We start from the raw sequence: 20419 nt of genomic DNA, 5'->3' as shown, positions 1-20419 counted from the left end.
GAGTGTCAAAAGTATTGTTGAGCAAGAAGCCTCCCAAGGCACAGAGGAAAACGTAAATACAACTCTGTTTACCATCAGCTACAGATTGGCACTTGCCATGGGCACCTGCCATCTACCTCTACGAGGATTAAGTCATGTGCTGCTGTAGCTGCTGACCTTCCGCACCCCCTGAAGGAGTTCAGAGTGGAGAGCAGAAACAAGGCACTCTTTTGAGTCCTGCCCCAAGACCACATAAGCAAAGCCCAGAAACAAGGTCCTCTCTGGAACTGCCTGAACCCTCTTTGTAATTTGCCCAAAACCCCTCTGATCACCAGCAGTAGCCTTCCTGACTCCAAATTAGGCAAAAGTGCCCATCCTGTTACCCACCCTACAGCACCCTAGCCAATCACCTGATGCCAACCTTCCAGCAGGCATTTTCTTTGTCTTGAGGCTATAAAAATTGGCTATTAACTCATGAAAGCTGTCGACTCTCCCAGATCTGTCAGGAGGTTGGCCCGCTACACTCACAGGGCCCACATTATCTCTGCTCTTTATTCTTAATAAACTCACTCCCTTCTGAAATGCTCTGTGTCTGGAATTTCTTTTCCAATATGTGTTTAAACCACCTCAACGCTTTGGGCTCTGGGAAAACCGGCAGGACAGGATAGTTAGATATTCTCAGGAGCTGATCTCTTATATCTCCTCATATCTAGAAAAGCACTAGAATCCTTCATGGTGGCGACTGTTTCTTGGGACTAGCAGAAACTTCATGAGATAAGCAGAAACTTCCTACAAAATAAATAAGTGCTTGATTGCCTGTACTCCCCCTTCACCAAAATCACATATATACTGTCTTCCCGCACTACCTCCTTGGAGCAGTTTCTCAGAAGTATCTGAGGTGCTCTATCTGGGTCGCAGTCCTCATTCTGCCTCAGATAAAAACCTGACTTGCAATTCTCATGCTGTGCATTTTTTTAAAGTTGACATTACAAAAGTTCAAGAACAGATGAAGCTTCTCTATGGTGACACCAGGAGACCTCCAGGGTAAGGGTGGCACTTGCTGAAAAGGAATCCTCCTGGGGTGACCAGGGCAGGGATTGGGAGAGGGCTGACCTCCGTCTTCCACATGTCTGAGGGTCTCCTCTGCTTATCAGAGCCAAGGACCTGTGAGTGCCTGAGAAGGACAAGCCAGGGGAGTGGTCTTCTGGAATGTTCTACTTGGTCTCTTGTGCCAGGAGAGGAGTCATCATCCCAGGGGGAATCAGGGACCAGAGCAGTGCCCACCAGGCAAGGACCACACACCTTGCTCTCTCTGGGATGGACGACTATGGGGCATCTTGGCTTTGAGAGTAAGGTTCAGGGAGCAGAAGCTTAAGACAGAAAGAATTGAAGTGAACTCCCATCCTGGAAATGCATTTATTAGCTTTCACAGAGAAGTTTCTGGTCTTAGGTCAGGCCACTAGAAGTACAAACTCTGAAAAATATCTAACACTGATGTCATATGCTGCTCCACACTGGATATCAGACTATTCCCTTGTGATACCCACTCCCTCCTCAAGGTTTTAAATTAATTAAGCAAGAAGTTCACTTGACCGGGGGGTCTAATGCATGGTGCCTATGCAAGTAAACCCAAACCTAAGCCTGTGAATGCATCAAGGTTAGGGGCTTTAAGCCCCACCAATCAACAACCCCCTTTGTTTCTACACTTTTTCTCTATACTTTCTCCAGCTCCTGGGGGTGGGGCACTCTACCACTTCCTGTTGGAGGTTGTCCCCATTCCAGTCAATCCAGTGGCATTCAGGATCCTAGTTCCCCAGCCAGGGACCAAACTGGCACCCTTTGCAATGGAAGCATGGAGCCCTAACCACTGGACCAACAGGGAATTCCCCAGCCCAAATATAATCTTAAGATTTGCAATCTGCCTCAGTTTATCTTTTAACACTTCCCAGCGAGGGCAGGAATGTGGGGGGCTGACCTCCCTCCTCCATACACACAAGGGGCTTCTGTGCTCACCAGAGACATGGCCACAGGCTCCAGGGACCTCCCATGATATAGAATATTCCATTTTAAATGACAAATGTAGCATTGGTATCTATGTTGAACTGAAGGATACTCGTTGGATGTAAAACTGAAAAATCACACAATGCAAATCACTTCCAGTTATTTTAATACTGCAAAATATATATAATCATGCTGTTTTTAAATGTCTGTACTGTACTTGCAATTTTCTTTGAAAGGTCTGTAAATAGATGTCTCCATGGGCATATGTACTTCCAGACCTAAAGAGAAAGTCTCACGGCTCATGGGTGCCAGAGACTGTGTGTAGGGGGGCTAGGGTGGGGCCTGGCCCCGCTGACCCTGACCTACCATAGTCAGGCCCTGACAGCAGCAACCAGACTCCTTCACACCAGATTCCGCTTACAAAAGCAGAAAGCTCACATTGAAAAATTCAAACCATCCAGAAAGTTATAAAACAAGGACTTAACGTTTCCTGTGCTGTCTCCTCTCTTCAAAGGAAATAATTTTCTTCTGATTTTAGGCTTTCTCATTTTGTCCACTGCAGACACACATAATAATTTTATGGGTCTAGTGCTTGCTTTGTCAGCCCAAGACAATTTCCCTTGACTTTCTGGCATAAAAGATGAGGATTTAGTCCTACCATCTACAACCCTGTCCCCCTTCCTCCCTCCCTTGATTTTTCTTAGCTATGTTATTATTTTTAGTTATTCTCATGGTTACTTTTGTGACCTTAAAAGGAACACTTAAGGATCTATTTCAGGAAATATCAACTTCAGCTGCTGTCTATTTCAGGAAATATCAACTTCAGCTGCTGTCTATGGACTCCCTACCAGGTTAGATGAGAAATTAGCATACTCCCAGGGTTGCTGTTCAATGGTATGAAGTTTTGGTATATATATTTGTTTCAGGGATATATATATGTATACACACACACACACACATACACATATATATACATACACACATATATCTGAACAAGCTTGGAGGTCTACTGAAGAACACTGTGCCTAGTTAGCAATACTGCATTGTGCACTTAAAAATGTGTTAGTGATTCACTTGGCTGTACCCCTGAAACCAACACAGCTTTGTATTCAACCACACTCCACTTAACAAAAATTGTTTTTAATGTGTTAAGAAGGCAGATCTCATGTTCAATGTTCTGGCCACAGTAAAAATAAAAACATAAAATGTTGAATTGCAAAAAACAGAAAAGACCTTAACAGATCTTCTCTCTGCATCTTCCATTTAGCTTTGCCATCACTTTTATGGTGTCAAAGATCATTTGAGGGCTTCCCTGGTGGCCCCAGTGGCTAAGACTATGCACTTCCAATGCCGGGGGCCTGGGTTTGGTCCCTGGTCAGGGAACTAGATCCCCCATGCAGCAACCAAGACCCAGTGCAGCCAAAAAAATAAATAAATATATTTTTTAAAAAGACCATTTGTAGCATCTACATTTTGCTCTGTAACTACGATCGAGATTTCCGCAGATTGCTCCATGTGTTGATTCTAAAATGAGAGAGGAGGCCACATTTGCCACATGGTGATGATGTAAATACTCTTCTCTGTGGTGCCAGGCAATGTGGGTCCATGAGGACCAAAGTGAAATTCTATCACTAACTGCACCTGTGCACCTAGTGGCTAGTGAAGAATTATCAAATGTCAAGACGGTACTGATAGCTTTTTCTGACATTCTGTTAATTTCCCCCAAGTATGCATATTTTGGTTTGCATGTTTCTTTTTTTTTTTTTTTTTTTTTGCATCTTGACTTTCTTTTTTAAAAATATTTGTTTATTTGGCTGTGTCAACATCTTTGTTGTGGCACATGGGATCTTTCATTTCATCTAGAGGGCTTCTCTCTAGTCATGGTGCAGGGGCTTAGTTGCCACAAGGCACTTGGGATGTTAGTTCCCCGACCAGAGATTGAACCCACGTCACCGGCATTGGAAGCTGGAGTCTTAACCACTGGACCTCCAGGGAAGTCCCTGCATCTTGGCTTTCTATACAGCATTATAGGGTGAAAGTAGAAGGAAATGGCAAACTGTTCCAATATTCTTGGGCTTCCCTGGTGGCTCAGTTGGTAGAGAATCTGCCTGCAATGCAAAACACCCAAGTTTGATCTCTGGGTTGGGAAGATCCCCTGGAGAAGGGAATGGCAACCCACTCCAGTAACTTGCCTGGAGAATCCCACGGACAGAGGAGACTAGTGAGCTACAGTCTGTGGGGTTGCAAAGAGTCGGACACGACTGAGCGACTAATACACACTTGTCCAATATACTTGCTTGGGAAATCCCATAGACAGAAGAGGCTGGTGGGCTACAGTTCATGGGGCTGCAAAAGAGTCGGACATGGTTTAGTGACTAAACAACAACAAACCTAAGGACAATACCAGTAACAATCAGGTAGCATGTATCTTTTAGATACAAGCACATTCATTTCCCACAATACCCCTGTGAGGTAGGGCTATAATTCACCCCATTTTGCAGATAAGTTAACTGAGGCACAGAGAGGTCAAGTGACCCGCTCAAGGTCACACAGCTTGTAAGCACCAGAACCCGCATCTGCAGGCAGGCAATGTGGCACCATAGGAAGGTGCTTTGCTGCTATCTGCTGCTGCCTCTCAAGAGCTTCTGAACCCCTGCCTATGGGATGGGGTCCAGGTTCCTCTCACAGATTCTCCTCACAGCAGGGCTGGGACTAGACCAAGGTGCCTGGGGTGCAGGATTCAAGGAAATCCCTGCTGTGAGGGTCCCCCCTCTCAGAAAACCCTCCACGTCTTTACTCCCTGAATCAGCCATCTGCCAGGTGCCCACATTCACAAATGACCACAAAAGCACCATGTATGTTGATCTGGGGGTAAATAAAGTTTACTGAGCAAGTGGGTTCACAAATGCAGAGTCTGTGAATATCAGGGCAGGGCTGCCCTTTGATATTGTCAGCTACAAGTTGGCACTTGCCATGGGCACTTGCCAGCTACCTCTACAAGAATTAAGTCATGTGCTGCTGCAGCTGCTAACCTTCAACACCCTGAAAGGAGTTCAGGGTGGAGAGCAGAGATGAGGCACTCTGTGCTTGAGTGAGGGGAGAACTGGGAGGACAGGTCTTCAGTTACTTAGATATTCTCAGGAGCTGATTTTATGAGCCAAATTCTTGTATCTCCTCATATCTAGAAAAGCATTAAGATCCTTCATGGTGACTGTTTCTCATGACCAGTAGAAGCTTCATGAGACCAGCAGAAACTTTCTGGAAAAATATGTGCTTGATAGCAAGTATTCCCCCTTCACCAAAATCATATATATATTTTAGTTTCAGTTCAGTCGCTCGGTTGTGTCCGATTCTTTGTGACCCCATGAACCACAGCACGCAGGTCTCCCTGTCCATCACCAACCCCCGGAGTTTACCCAAACTCTTGTCCATTGAGTCGGTGATGCCATCCAACCATCTCATCCTCTGTTGTCCCCTTCTCCTTCTACCCTCAATTTTTCCCAGCATCAGGGTCTTTTCAAATGAGTCAGCTCTTCGCATCAGGTGGCCAAAGTATTGGAGTTTCAGCTTCAACATCAGTCCCTCCAATAAACACCCTGGACTGATCTCCCTTAGGATGGACTGGTTGGATCTCCTTGCAGACCAAAGAACTCTCAAGAGTCTTCTCCAACACCACAGTTCAAAAGCATCATTCTTCAGTGCTCAGCTTTCTTTATAGTCCAACTCTCACATCCATACATGACCACTGGAAAAACCATAGCCTTGACTAGACGAACCTTTGCTGACAAAGTAATGTCTCTGCTTTTTAATATGCTATCTAGGTTGGTCATAACTTTCCTTCCAAGGAGTAAGTGTCTTTTAATTTCATGGCTGCAGTCACCATCTGCAGTGGTTTTGGAGCCCCAAAAAATAAAGTCAGCCACTGTTTCCACTCTTTCCCCATCTATTTCCCATGAAGTGATGGGACCAGATGCCATGATCTTAGTTTTCTGAATGTTGAGCTTTAAGACAACTTTTTCACTCTCCTCTTTCACTTTCATCAAGAGGCTCTTTAGTTCTTCACTTTCTGCCATAAGGGTGGTGTTATCTGCATATCTGAGGTTATTGATATTTCTCCTGGCAATCTTGATTCCAGCTTGTGCTTCCTCCAGCCCAGCATTTCTCATGATGTACTCTGCATATAAGTTAAATAAGCAGGGTGACAATATATAGCCTTGACGTATTCCTTTTCCTATTTGGAACCAGTATGTTGTTCCATGTATAGTTCTAACTGTTGCTTCCTGCCCTGCATACAGGTTTCTCAAGAGGCAGGTCAGGTGGTCTGGTATTCCCATGTCTTTCAGAATTTTCTGCAGTTTATTGTGATCCACACAGTCAAAGGCTTTGGCATAGTCAATAAGGCAGAAATAGATGTTTTTCTGGAACTCTCTTGCTTTTTCGATGATCCAGTGGATGTTGGCGACTTGACCTCTGATTCCTCTGCCTTTTCTAATATACACTGTCTTTATATATAAAGACAGTCTTTCTCCCCTACCTTTGGAAGAGTTTTCTCACAGCCATCAGAGGTGCTGTCTCCCAGGCTGCGGTCCTCATTTTGTCCCCTAATAAAACTTAATTTGCAACTCTGATGTTGTGCATTTTTTTCTAGTTGACAATATTTTAGCCTCCACTGTGGGCATGCTGATCGGACCAGCTGGACATGGTCACGGTTGGAACCAGAGCCCCAGGAGCCTTGCTTGCGTTCTTCTTTGCTCATCTCCCAACAGCCACGGAGCCTGGAGGGGACATGAGCTGGTAGAGTGAATGGAGAAGGAATGACTGAGCCCAGCAGATAGGGTGGGCAGCGAACCAGCAAGCCACCTCCGCGGATGCACACCCCTGAGACTGAGCCCTGGGGAGGGAGGAACAGTTACCCTTAGAACAGCAGTTATCAACCTAGAGCAGCGCCCCCTGGAGGACACAGGCTGCAGAGACCCAGCCAAAGTATCTGATTCTGCAGATCCAGGTGGGCCAGAGAGCTGGCATCTCTGAGAAGCCCCCAGGGGATGCTGATGCTGCTGGCTGGGGACCCCACGTGGAGGACCTCTGCCGCTCGTGGAACAGGGGCTCATGGCCTTTCACCTTTTCAAGGGTACATGATGCATTGCCGACGGAAACAATGTACAGACACTGCTTCTGGGCTCTAGAGGGGCTGAGAGCCAGGGCAGGGTCCTCAGTGGGTAACTTCTGGGCTTTGTCCTGGGCCCTCTTGGCCCTGCTGATGGCTGGCCCAGGGGGAGCCTTCAGGGGCTCTGAGAAGCTGGCCCTCCAGAGCACCCCTGAACCCCCTCAGGGAGGCAAGCCCCGCCAGCCTCGGGTCTCTGATAGTCCTCATCACAGTTCTCTGGAGCAGGAGACATCTGTCACAGCTCCCCTGATTGAAAACCCACGGATCCGATTTCGCTTTGAAGGAAAGTCACGCACATTGGTGCTTCCCTGCAGGGTTCCCGGAGCTCTCATCTCCCCTTTTTTCTCACATCCCAGCGTTGACTCATATCTTTTCTCACAAAGAATTCCTTCTAAAGAGGCAGGATTGATTGATCCCCCCAGGAAATGAGGGCAAACGGAGAGAGAGGGAAATTGCAATGATTAAAGATGGCTTGGCCATTACTGCGGGATCTGAGGCCCACATTTCCCTGAACCTATGGTCAGGTAGGGCCTGCCAAGGACTTCTGGAGTCACACTGCACTGGGTTTCCCCCCTTACATCTGTCAACTCCCAGTTCCACCAATTAACCATCACAGGGGGTAGGGGTGGGGGTGGGGGGACAGCCAGGTGCCCTCCTTCCCGCCCTGCCTCTGGGGGTCCTATTCCAGTTAGTTGTCCTTGGTTCAAAGGCTCCTGAAAAAGCAAAAGACCAGATTCTGCAGATAGCTGTGGGTTGAACCATGCCCCCCTCCCCGCCCTCAAAGATACGCTAAGGTCCTGACCCTACAGACCCATAGGTGCGACCTTATTTGGATAGAGGGTGTTTTGCAGATGTAGTTATGATGAGATCATCCTGAATGGGGCCCCAGTGACTAGGACTCTTATATAAGATGGAATTTTGGACACACACAGAGACAATGGCCACGTGACAGCAGACATGGTGACAGCAGTGATGTGGTCACGGGCCCAGGACACCTGGGACCACCAGGAGTTGAAAGCAGCAGGAAGGATCTGTTAGGGGAAACACTGACTGAAACTGCCCATGCTGGCCAGGCATCACAGTAACCATTGCGTGAGTTATTTTATAACAGGAGGTCCTGGTACGGAACATGGAACTAATAAGCCTCCACCAACCAGAGCTGACTCATTGGAAAAGACTCTGATGCTGGGAAAGATTGAAGGCAGGAGGAGAAGGAGATGACAGAGGATGAGATGATTGGATGGCATCACCAACTTGACGGACATGAGTTCGAGCAAGCTCTGGGAGATGGTGAAGGACAGGGAAGCCTGGCACGCTGCAGTCCATGGGGTCGCAAAGAGTCAGACACAACTGAGAGGCTGAACTGAACTAAACTGAACTGAACTGTACTGATTCAGAAGAGTTCAGGAAAGGTCAAAAGGTGACACCACGTGTCCTACCACCTCCCAGGAGCCTTCTCACTGACCTGTATCTTGGCTGAGTGACATGTGCACCACCAGGAAAGACCCTAAGTCAGAATAATTGGCCAAAGACACCCTGAAAACTAATCCCATCACCACAAAACCCGAGACTGGGAGCCACATGGCAGAGCAGTCCTCTTGGGTTCCCTGACCCTCCTGCTCTCTGCCCCGGCGCCCCTTCCCAATAAAGTCTCTTGCTTTGCCAGCACATGTGTCTCCTTGGACAATTCATATCCAAGTGTTAGACAAGAGCCCACTCTCAGGCCATGGACGGGGTCCCCCTTTCTGCAACAGATCTGTCCCTGGAGGCTCAGAGGAGTCTCGGCCCTGCTGACAACTTGGTTTCAGATATCTGACCTCCTGGACCGTGAGAGGGCAATGTCAGTTGCTTCAGCCATCAGGTTTGTGGCACTTTGTCAGAGTGGCACCAGGAAACCTACACACAGATGCAACCTCACCCCACCCTCTGGGACATGGATCCCAAGAATTGGGCGTTCGGGGGTGGAGCAATAGTCACATCCCACAGGCGCTCAGCCTGTTGTCTGGATGATCTGGGCTGATGATGCAGGTGCAGATTCAGAGGCGCTGGGCTTCCTTAACAAGAGCAGAGGGGTGGTTTTTCCTGTTTGAAATCCTCCACTTCCTCCTCCAGGGGAGGGTTGACCCAAGCTTCTCATTTCATCCTTGAATAGATGTGATTTTGAGAACAATGGGAAATTTGCATTCATTAGCTCAGCCTTTGAAACTTCTGTTGGACAACTTCTCAGACAATCCGACAAAGGAGACAAACAACAGCCACCATCCTCTCCGCATTTCTGGGACCGGAGGTCCCTGCTGTGGCTGGGTCTTGACAGGTGTGGCCCACATCTGTCTCCTTTACCCGCCATGGGTCCTTCTGTGCCAAATGCTTTCATTCTGCCCGGTTCATAGAGCGCCCCAAGGCTCTCCCTGGCCACCCAGCCTCTTAGCCACATGCTCTAAACTTCTGAGTATCTCAAAGAAGTATCTTAGAGAGGACTCATAAAGATCATCCACTTTTCATTTTGACACCAGGGACATTTTAACTACAATTATTACTATTCCAAAATCACTGCGGATGGTGACTGAAGCCATGAGAATAAAAGACAGTTGCTCCTTGGACGAAAAGCTATGACAAACCTAGACAACGTATTAAAAAGTAGAGACGTTACTTTGCCGACAAAGGTCCATATAGTCAAAGCTGTGGTTTTTCCAGTAGTCATGCATAGATGTGAGAGTTGGACCATAAAGAAGGCTGAGCACCAAAGAATTGATGCTTTTGAACTGTGGTGTTGGAGAAGACTCTTGAGAGTCCCTTGGACTGCAACGAGATCAAACTGGTCAATCCTAAAGGAAATCAACCCTGAATATTCATTGGAAGGACTGATGTTGAAACTGAAGCTCCAGTACTTTGGCCATCTGATGCAAAGAGCTGACTCACTAGAAAAGACCCTGATCCTGGGGAAGATTGAAGGCAGGAGGAGAAGGAAATGACAGAGGACGCGATGGGTGGATAGCATCACCGACTCAATGGACACGAAATTGAGCAAACTCAGGGAGATGGTGAAGGACAGGGAAGCCTGGTGTGCTGCAGGCCATGGGGTCTCAAAGAGTCAGACCCAACTGAATGAAGGAACAACTATCACTACTGTCTCAAGAAAGAAGGGGCTACACTACACCCTGGGCAGGAAGGATTCACCCTCATGACAGTATACTAGTGGAGGGCCTCTGGCTGTCCCATGACCCAGGCTGGTGGATAGCATGGGGGTGAACACCAGGCCCTCACTACAGATGAGTGACACGAGGCTTCAAGGGCACCTGCTGGTCCATGGTGTTCCTGGCTGCGTAATTCCCCTCCAGGAGGGTAAAGGGCTCCCTCCATGGGGTGGATGCCAGCTCTTTCCCCTCTCAGTTGGGGTTAGAGGTAAGGATGGTGGTGGGAATACTCACAGTTAGCATAGCTTGAGGACCAACTAAGGGACGGTGGATAACCAGTGTGGCTACGTCTGAGCATCTAGATTGATAAAAGCCTGGTCAGGGGATCCGCAGAAGCTCTCTGCACGCCCACTAGGGCGTCACATCTCACTCAGAAAATGAGCTGCCAGCCGGGCATCAGGAAGTTTCTCCAGCTCAGCGGGAATGCCAGGATGAACAAGGCTTCCCGGGCACCCACTGGCTCCCAGCTTCTGCAAGACCCTTGCAGAGGGGCCAGGGGAGTACAGGGGTCAGGGGAGCACAAGGGGCAACGCTGCATCCTGCTTTTGCTGCCACTTCAAGTTACTGTCAGGACTTCCCTGTTGGTCCACTGGTTAAGAATCGGTCTGCTAATGCAGGGGATGTGAGTTCGGTCCCTGGTCCAGGAACTAAGATCCCACAAGGCAACTTAGTTGCCTTCAAGCAACAAAGCCCACATGCTGCAATTACTGAAGTCTGAGAGCTCTGGAGCACTTGTGCTACAACTGAAGAGTCTGTGCGCCACCGTGAAAGGTCTCATATTAATGCAACTAAGACCCCATGAATAAATAAATATGAAAAAGAATAAAGTCACTGTCAGTGACTCCCACACTGTTATATGTGAGTCAACAATAATTATAATTAATAACCATCTTTTAAACCACCATGATAGTCAAACATTTACTTAACAGTTCCTCTATGCTTATACATATACTTATTTTACATATTTAGGATCATGTTCTTATTTCAGAAATTGAACCACTGGGTCAAGGATAAAATATTTTTGTGGATCTTGGTGCCAAATTACTTTCCAGAAGGGTTAGATTTGCTTTATACTGTGGCCAGCAATGTCTGTTTTTACTTTTCTAATTAGAAAGTGCATTTCTTCTGATTGAAAAGGTCATAAAGACTTATTGTGGAAAATTCTGAAAACATATACACACAGAATCACCCAGGATGTCGCTCTACCAGGAAAACCAGTATTTGTATTTTAGTGCCCTGTATTATTTTTATAAGTTTATGTATAATAATTTCAACCAAGTTTAATAAATACATGTGATGTATATATAAGTCCATGTTCTGTTCTTATCACTACACCTTAAGCATTTTCTTATGTCACTAAAAATTCTACCTAAGTGTAACTTTATATGGCTGCAAACATAAAATCTCATCTTGTGGTTGTACCATTTATTTCTTCATCCATTCATCAAAAATATATGATGTGTCTCAAATGTCAGGAGCCGTGCCGGGTGCTGGCCATCTTTGTCTACACAAAGGGAGGTGGTCCACTCAGTTGTGCTCTGACCCAGGTGGGTAACCTGCTCAGGTGTGCTCCAGCTCAGCCCAGATAGACAGGAGCTGGACTCACCAAGGCAAAACAGGTGCCTGAGGCCCCAGCACAGAGGCCTGGTGGGTGGGCGACTCTCTTAGGAGCCCAGGTGGCTGGGAGCCCAGGTGCAGGGAACAGAGGTGGGCCCCGGGCTAAAGGAAGCAAGTCGTCAAGGTTGGGCTCTAAGAGGGCAGGCACAACTCGTGGGCCCTTTTCAAATCCAAAGTCCCACCGCGCCCCTGCAGACGGAGTGTGCGTCCAGAACTCTCTCTGCTCTGATGCTCTTGTCCAGGGCTCGAGGTGACACTTCTGGCAAAATGCATTTGGTTTCTGAGGCAGAGATTGGACTTTCCAGAGGAAAAGTGGCTTCTGTTTGAGGACTGGGGTGACCAGAGGGCCCTCCCCTCTCAAATTCATCATCACGGCTGTAATTGGCAGAGATCGCCCACGGATGTGAGAGACTGCTGAAGGCCCACAGCAATTCTACTTTTATGGAATAATCATTGGAAGTTCCTTTCCCGTGACCTGAGGGAATGCACTTTTCTAATTAGAAGAGATAATTTGGAAGACACCACGGGGAGGAGGAGACGGCTCTATCAGAGCATGGGTGTGAGATGCTATTCGTGCAGTGTGGGGGGAGGGGGTACCTACTTGGGTCTGGAGGCAGGATAGTGGGGGTGAGGGTGGGGAGGGGGGAGCAGCTGGGAGGAGTTTGGATCCCGTTCCCCAGACGCTTTCTCTTGTGCCCTGAGAGAAGTGACAACGGCTGTTAATGATACACAAGACTGTCACTTGGCATGAGTCAGGGGGCGAAAGGGAGTGGTGGGGATGGGGTGAATGGGTGCACACGCCCCACGTGCAGCAGCCACTGTTCCAGATCTAATGGGTCCAAAAACACTAGATCTTTTAGACTTCCGAGAGAAGGCAGCAGTACATATTCGTATCTCTTAATATCAGCAACTCATTCATATTTTGGAAAAAATCACATTAAGTTAACAAATAGGGTCTATGTCTGTTAGTTAGCTGGGACAGGTGTGGTGGGCTGAGTAATGTCTCCCAAATGGTATCAAGTTCTAATCCCCAGAATGTGTGAACGCATTGCCTTATGTGGGACTTTGCAGGTGGGATTAAGGTATGACCCTTGAGATGAGAGATAGATGGGTGACCCAGGAGGGCCCCAAATGCCATCACAAGCGTCCTTGAATGGAGAGGGTGGGGGGAATCTGACACAGAGAGGAGGCCTGTGGCATGGAGCCATAGCCATCAGCGAAGGCACAAAGGAAGGGACACCGGGACCCCCAAGAAGCTGGGAGAGGCAGGAAGTATCCCCCTGGAGCCTTCAGAGAGTGTGGCCCTGCCCACTCCCCGATTTTAGCCCGGGGAAACCCGTCTTAGTCTCCCGATCTCTGTAACTGTGAGAGAAAAAAATCTGTATGATTTTAAGCAACCCCCAGCCCATGAGTTGTCACAGCAGCAGTGGAAAAATGCATATGACAGAAGAAGCTGCTGTAACAGCTAAAGGCGTTCATATCCTAGGTGGCCCCTTCCTCGCTCTTCTGCCCCAGGCCTGACATCCTTGACATCCTCAGGATGGGGCAAGGGACCAAGCAGAGAGCTGGGTGGAGACCTGCCTGCCGAAGTGCAGTCTCATGGGGGTGGGGAGGCCCCCAGAACTGGGATCTTGGGATGGTCTGCTCTCACCAGTCCTTCCCAGGAGCCCTGGGCTGGACAGTCCAACAGCTTTTGTCTACAGTCAGCGCATGTGAACCACAGTGCCCTAGCGATGGTGGGGGCACAGACTGTCAGATGTAGAAGTTCGGGGAGTTGGGGGGGAAGGCATCTGCTGAAAAGCCACAGGAGCCAGGTGGAGGCAGGGCCAGGCCTGGAGTCCAGCTGTCCCGGGTACCCTGACCCTGGAGTCCAGAGGGATGCTCCAGCCACTGGGCACTTCAGAACCTCAGGGTAGCCAGCTAGAATGCAGGAGCCAGGGTTCTGGGGTGCCCAGAGGCTGGATGCACCTCAGGAAACTCAGGCACTAACCCTCAGCAGACGGCCGAGACCCGGCAGGGGAGCAGCCAACAGGAAGAACCAGGGGGCCCGGCATGGGGATCAAGTCCCAGAGGCACGCCAAGTCCCCACATGGTGTTCGTAGAAATCAGTGCAAGCAGGTCCTGCAGGAAGCCGGACTCCCACTCCTTTGGAAGGATCCGGCAGGATGGCTGCATAGGTCTGCTTCTTCACAGGCTGCAGCCGAGGGCCGCACCTGCACATAGGCAGGGCTGCGGCCCCACCCTGGCTGCAGGTTCTGCTCGGTGCCCTGGAGGGTCAAGAGCCTGTGGCCTCAGTTTAGGTGGATGGATATGGGTGGTGGGTTGAATGGTGCCCCAAAGCCCTGTCTAGAGGGAACCTGCGACCGTGGCCTAATTCAGAAACAGGGTTTTTGCGGATGGAACTAAGGTAAGAACTTTGGGTGAGGTCATCTGGATGGGGTGGGTCCTAAATCCAACAAAGAGCGTCCTTACAGTTCAGAGAGACACTCACAGAGGGAGAAGCCACATGAGGAGGGAGACAGAGATCTGAGTGAAGTGCCTACAAGCCAAGGATCGCCAGGGAGCCAGGACTGCCAGGAGCCGAGAGAAGCTGGAGTGAGGCCTGGAACAGATTCTGCCTCAGCGCCTCCAGGAGGATTCAACCTGCCAACACTTTGATTTCAGACTTCTGGCCTCTAGGACAGGGAAAGGATAAATTCTGGATGTTTACAGCTACCCTATTTGTGGTCATTTGTTATGTAGCAGCCCCAGGAAACTCAAACAAGAGGGAGGGGGGAGGGGGAGGAGGGGGGAATTGTAAGAAAAAGGCCAGCGGCAGACCCCATGGTCGCTCGGCTAGCATCTACTCTCTCCATCCTTTTTATTAGTAGAACCACAGTTTGTTTTGGATAGGAAAAAAAAATGCTAAAGTGCTCGCCTCCCTGGGCTGACCTTGCAGCTAGAAGTGGCATGTGCCCAAGATCTGGTCAATAAGATTTAAATGGAATTTTCAGGGTGGAATTTCTGGGAAACGTGTCTAAAAGGCACAGACTCAGCTAGTATATGTGGGGTTTGCTTTTGTTTTTTGCCTTTTATCTACATTCTTTCCCCCTTTCTCCTACCTGGAATGAGGACTCAATGCCTGGGGTCCAAGCAGCCATTGTGTGACCATGAGGTGGACTGTCACACAAGAGGAAGGTGGGGGCTGGAACTTAAATGGCATTGGGCTCTTGAGGATGTCTACCATCCTCTGGATTTCATGTTCCATAAGAAAAACAAAGCATAGTGCAGTTACGTCATATCAATCAGGGTTTTGTCAGAACTCTGAATTCTTCTCCCAGAGGAGTAAGGGGGTCCATGTTAGGAATAAGAGGACACCACAACAAGAAAGACCAGGCCACCTTCCCCAGTGGACTCCCACCCAAGGAAGACTTGGCTGCCCATCCCGGGCCAAGAGCCTTCCAGGTACGCAGACGAGGCCACCAGCTCCAGAGGAGCTCCTCCAAACTTCCTCTCCCCCAGCAAAGTCATTTCACACTTGGCCAACCCACTCCTTCCAGCACAGAAACCTGGGCTATGTGGGTGGCTGTGATTTTTCAACTTGGAAGGAAGCATGGCTTTCAAGCTTCCAGCTTGTCTTTGAGTCACTGATTTCCATCTGTCACGGCGACTTAAGCCAATATTCCGAGAGAGGAAACCGCCCAAATGAAGAGGCTGCTGGTCACAAGATAATCTGAGAGGAAGAGGTAGGATGGAGACACCTTCAGGAAGCCAGAGGCTGTCCTCACCAGAAGGTCGGGCAGGACATCTCTGGGGACACACAGCAGCTGGCAGCCCAGATAAGGGGACTCCATCAGTAGGGGACCCATAGAGATAGGCCAGTCCAGTCAGGCCAACTTGCCCCCTAAAACCACCTAAGAATGTTAGATTTAAAACAAAGTAGCAACATCAATTGTGAAAAAGCCGTAAATTTCTGACAAGATGGGAAGAAATTACTAGGACCAACCTGAAGAACAGAAGGGATCTGAGCGATGAGTGAGTCCAGGACTTGCTTTTTTCCCTGAGGATGCTCTGAACACTGGGAACTTGGGGACGCAGAGGGGAGGAAATCAGAGGGCCAGATGGACCCCTGTGTGGAGCACATAGCCTCTGGGAGGCCTGAAGACCCACAGGCCTTGAACAGGTATGGGAGGGAGGGGCTCTACTTCAGTAGAGCTTCCTCCTCCCAGCCCCCCACCCCCAATGAACCTGGAGGAGGAGATGCAAAACTTGCCCTTCCAGGCCTCCAATGAGACTATAAATCCATGATTTCTGAAGGTGATCAGCACACAGCAAACATACCGGGACACTTGAGGAGAACAGACAGACTCCAGATGGGCGGTGCCGGATAGTGGGTCCTTACACCCCCCCTGGGATCAAAGAGGTATCAGGGGATTTCTATGGTGGTCCAGCAGTTAAGAATCAGCCTTCCTCTGCAGGGAACGCAGATTAAATCCCTTGTTGGGGAACTAAGATCCCCCATGCTGTGGAGTGACTAAACCCACCCACAACAGCTAGAGAAGCCCACACGTTGCAAAACCCAGTGCAACCAGAACAAAACAAAGATGCCATCAGTCTCCTCTCCTAGCATCACCCAGAAAGTGGGACTCCACGGTTTGCAGAGGGGAAACACATCCTACCCCCCATGACCCACTCATCACCCACCAGGCCCCTGACAGTCCTCCACGTGCCCATGACCTTGACCAGTGACTTCACGGAGCATGGGTTTGGGGGTTGAAGGGTGGCAACGATGGCAAGCCAAACATCCCACTGCCCCAGCTTCCCTCTCTCTTCCCCGGTGAGAATTTAGGCTGATTTTACGTGCTTGGCTATTAATTTTAATGATTACAAAGCGGAGATAAAAGCAAGAGCCCCTGGTTTGCCTTTGAAGATAACGTCCCTCCCAGCTTCCATTTTATCCACTCTCTCCAAACACAACTGGTAATTTCATTACAGACAGGTCTTTTAAGATTCCCTGGGGACCCAAACCAATAACATATTGTCAATAGCAGGAAGACTGACTGCCCTTCTGAAACTATGAAGTCATGAAGATTTCGCAGGACACAGCAGTACCTGTAAAATATATTCTCACTGAGACTAATATAGTATTTGATAAATCTTCACACATAGTACTTGTGTTCAACTAATATGAATATTTATGGGACCAAAGCAAGGGAGATAAGTAATGACTGGAAATATCTGGCAAAATGGATTTCCTGGTTCTTTCACTTTGATAAGCACGTGGCGCCATGAAACGTCCCTCTGTCAGCTCTGTGCAGGAATATGTCCCTGAATTTGGGTCTGGTTGCTACTGGGGAGCAGGAATGGGGGATGTTTGGGTGTCCTGTCACTTCAAGGTGACCTGGCTCTGAGTATAAGCTTCCCGAGACCGTCAGGGTGGCCAGGGCCTGATGCCCCCATGCCCATGGCATCAGACTCCAGTCCTGATGGCAGGGTCTCCCAGGAAATGCTTGTCCCTTGAGCCAGCCCAGCTCTGGGGGTCACAGGTAGAAGGACACCTCGGAGCCCACACTCGGGTCTTTAGGGAGCCGAGAGCCTGGGTGGCCCAGAGAGTGAGGCTGACTCAGTGCCCCCAGCCCCACTGGGGACCAGGTCCTGGCCCCGCCCTGGTCTGCCTGCTGCCCTCCACAGCAGCGGCTGCCTGCCATGCTCAGGCCGGAGCCCCAGGACCTTGTGCATAGTAAGTGCTTATGAATGAATGAAGGAATGAATACATGAATGAATGGGGCACCACAGGCCCCCAAGGGAAGAAAACAGAATGGGAACCAGGAGTACTGGCCCCAAGCTCTGTCCTGGAGACAGTGACCTTCCAGACAAAGAATGATGGATAAGCATGAGAGCTTATGTTGACCTCAAAAGACAGAGTGCCCCCCCTCCCAGTGTGGCCTCCCAATTCAGTCAGCTTAAGCTACATAACCACCGACAGGGAGCCAAAGAGCAGACATTTCTTTCTCATGGCTCTGGAGGCGAGAAGTCCAGATCAAGGCAGTAGTTTGGTTCCTGATGAGAACCCTCTCCTTGGCTTGCAGAGGGCGGGCTTCCTGCTGCATCCTCAGGGTCCTTTCTTGGTGTGGGCATGCACAGAGCATGAGATTCCCATCCTCCTCTTCTTAGGAGGCCAGTGATCCCATCACAGGGGCTGCCCTCATGACCTCACCTAACCCTAATCACATCCCAGAGGCCCCACCAGGGTTAGGGTTCCAACATAGGAATTTGGGGGACACAGACATTCAGTCCATTGCATTTCACCCCAGCTCTGCACAGTCACATCCTTCTCTCATGGAAAATACACTCACTCCATTCCAACAGCCAACAAGATGTGAGAGTCATAGACCCACTGTCAAGTGGGTTTATGAAGATCCACCTGTCCATCATCCATCATCCTTCCACCTCCCCACTCATCCACTCATCCATTCAAGCATCCTTCCTTCCTCCCTCCACCCATCCATAAATTCACCCACCCATCCGGGGAACAAATATTTATTGAGAAAATATTATGTATCAGGCACCATCCTACCCCATCTGTTCAAACTCTGCCCCATTTCAATTCTTTTCCTTCCATTGTCCTTGCTGACATTTCTGAGGAGTTCCTATGTGTCAGGCACTTTCACATGCATCGCCATGTCCAATCTCCTCAAAATCCTATTATGGAAGGGTGATCATGTTTCCCATTTCACAGATGGGAAAGGCACAGCTCAGCAAGGAGAACTGGCCTGACGTGGTTATCCAGCTGGGGTTTGGACCCAGGTCCATCCAACTCCAGTGTGCAGCTCCAAACTCCTCTTCATCCATGAAGCCCTCCTGACCTTCAACACAACCCATCAACACAATGCTCCCTTTTGTTGCTGATACTCAATGCCTTAGAGGCCAGAGAATGCCAGTTGGCTACCTCTTTCCTACCTCATTGTAAATGCTCAGAGGAAGGCACCCAACCTCCAAGCTTTGGGCACCCCCTCCTATGCTCTGCACAACAGATCATGTTCTGTGAATAAAGTGTTAATTGGATTAAGCCATCTCCCTGATTCCACCGCTTCAACTTCCCGTGGACATCATGGGGCCTTGTGTTTTTCTGCAGGGGTGGGGCTGCATGAGAAAGAGAACCACAGGGCTGGTGGAGTTGGGCGAGGGGAGGTCAGAGAAAGTGTGGACAAGCAGAAACCAGAGCTGGTGCTGAGCCAGAACCACATGCCAGCCATTACCCCCACAAGCTTACCTGCTTCCTCCACTTACTTCTCACAATAAAACCAAGAGATAATTACTATTTCATCCCATTTTACAGGTGAGGAAACTGAGGAGCAAGGCTGTGAAGGAAGCTGCACAAGGCTGCAAGGAGCAGGGCTGCTCACCTGGGTGTTTTGACTCCGCAGTCACATTGCGGCTGCAAGGCTCTACCCCCATCAAGGAAGATATAAGCTTGTTTGCTTCCCTGTGTCCACTGCAAAGTGCTCAAGCACACAGAATATTAACACATTTTCCACAATATGCTCAAATAGTGTGAAAATAGTCCCAGGCACTTTCTGTTATTGTCTTTCTCTGGAATAAAATTGAAGCTTGCTGGGTTTCAGATGAGGGCTGCACATAGAACTGATTTGACTTAACTATTCTGTTAAAAGTAAAAGTAGTCCTTTTTGCTTGAGCAGGAGGTATTAGTCCTCACCACTGAGCTCGCTAAGTTGATGTCTTCCCAGCTCATCGTCGGGGAGGCGGTGCAGGGCAGGGACCTTGGCATCAGTGTGCCTGGGTCCCAGTCCCACTGCTGCCAGTGGGGGCTGACCTTGCTTGGCCATGGTCTCATCAACGAATTGAAGACAGAGAGATATTGTCTCCTGCACAGGCTGCTGTGAGTACCAAGCATGGTCACAGACCTCGAACCCAAAGCATGGTGTGTCCACCTTGGTTATTGTTACCACCAGGTGAGTGCAAAGCATCTCAGAATGATGCCAACCGATGGCTAGGACTCAACACTGGAGCTGTGAGCAACCTCTGTCCTGGGGTCTCCCCCAGAAACGTGAAGCCTGGGAAGGGGGTTTCAGGGGGTGGGAAGGAGAACACCCCTTCACCCAAGAATGCTCTCCAAGAGATGGCAACATCTTCAGGGTGGAGGCGAAGGATGGTGGGGGTGACAGTGCCAGAGAGGAAGAGGTGTCCAAGATGAGAATCCCAGAGGCGGTACAGCTGGCCGGGCAGCTCCCTGCCAGTGCCCACTCACCCTTGGAGCCAGATGGATCTTTCCCAAACTTTCCCCCTGCTCCCCAGGAAAGGCCTGGGGATGAACCACCCTTGAGGGGAATAAGGGGGAGGAGATCAGCTCCCCTCGTGGCTGGGAGGTGACAAGAGGCCTCTCTGCCCAGGCCCTTGCAGCCCCCAGGCCTTTAGCGGCCTCTCCCAGGCTCCTACCTGCCCTGTGAGGGGTTCTCAACCC

At 49.4% G+C, this 20419-nt stretch overlaps 1 protein-coding gene across 1 annotated transcript in view; it reads right to left on the bottom strand.

The window, feature by feature from the left end:
• GALNT9 (polypeptide N-acetylgalactosaminyltransferase 9) overlaps positions 1-20419 on the bottom strand; it is a 120105-nt gene that overhangs the window by 87379 nt on the left and 12307 nt on the right. The window lies entirely within an intron of this gene.

Source organism: Odocoileus virginianus, chromosome 12 (assembly GCF_023699985.2).
Source record: "Odocoileus virginianus isolate 20LAN1187 ecotype Illinois chromosome 12, Ovbor_1.2, whole genome shotgun sequence".
In the NCBI taxonomy this organism is placed as follows: domain Eukaryota; kingdom Metazoa; phylum Chordata; class Mammalia; order Artiodactyla; family Cervidae; genus Odocoileus; species Odocoileus virginianus.
The sequence above is the reverse complement of the archived record's forward strand: the minus strand, read 5'-3'. Positions and strand labels throughout refer to the sequence as shown.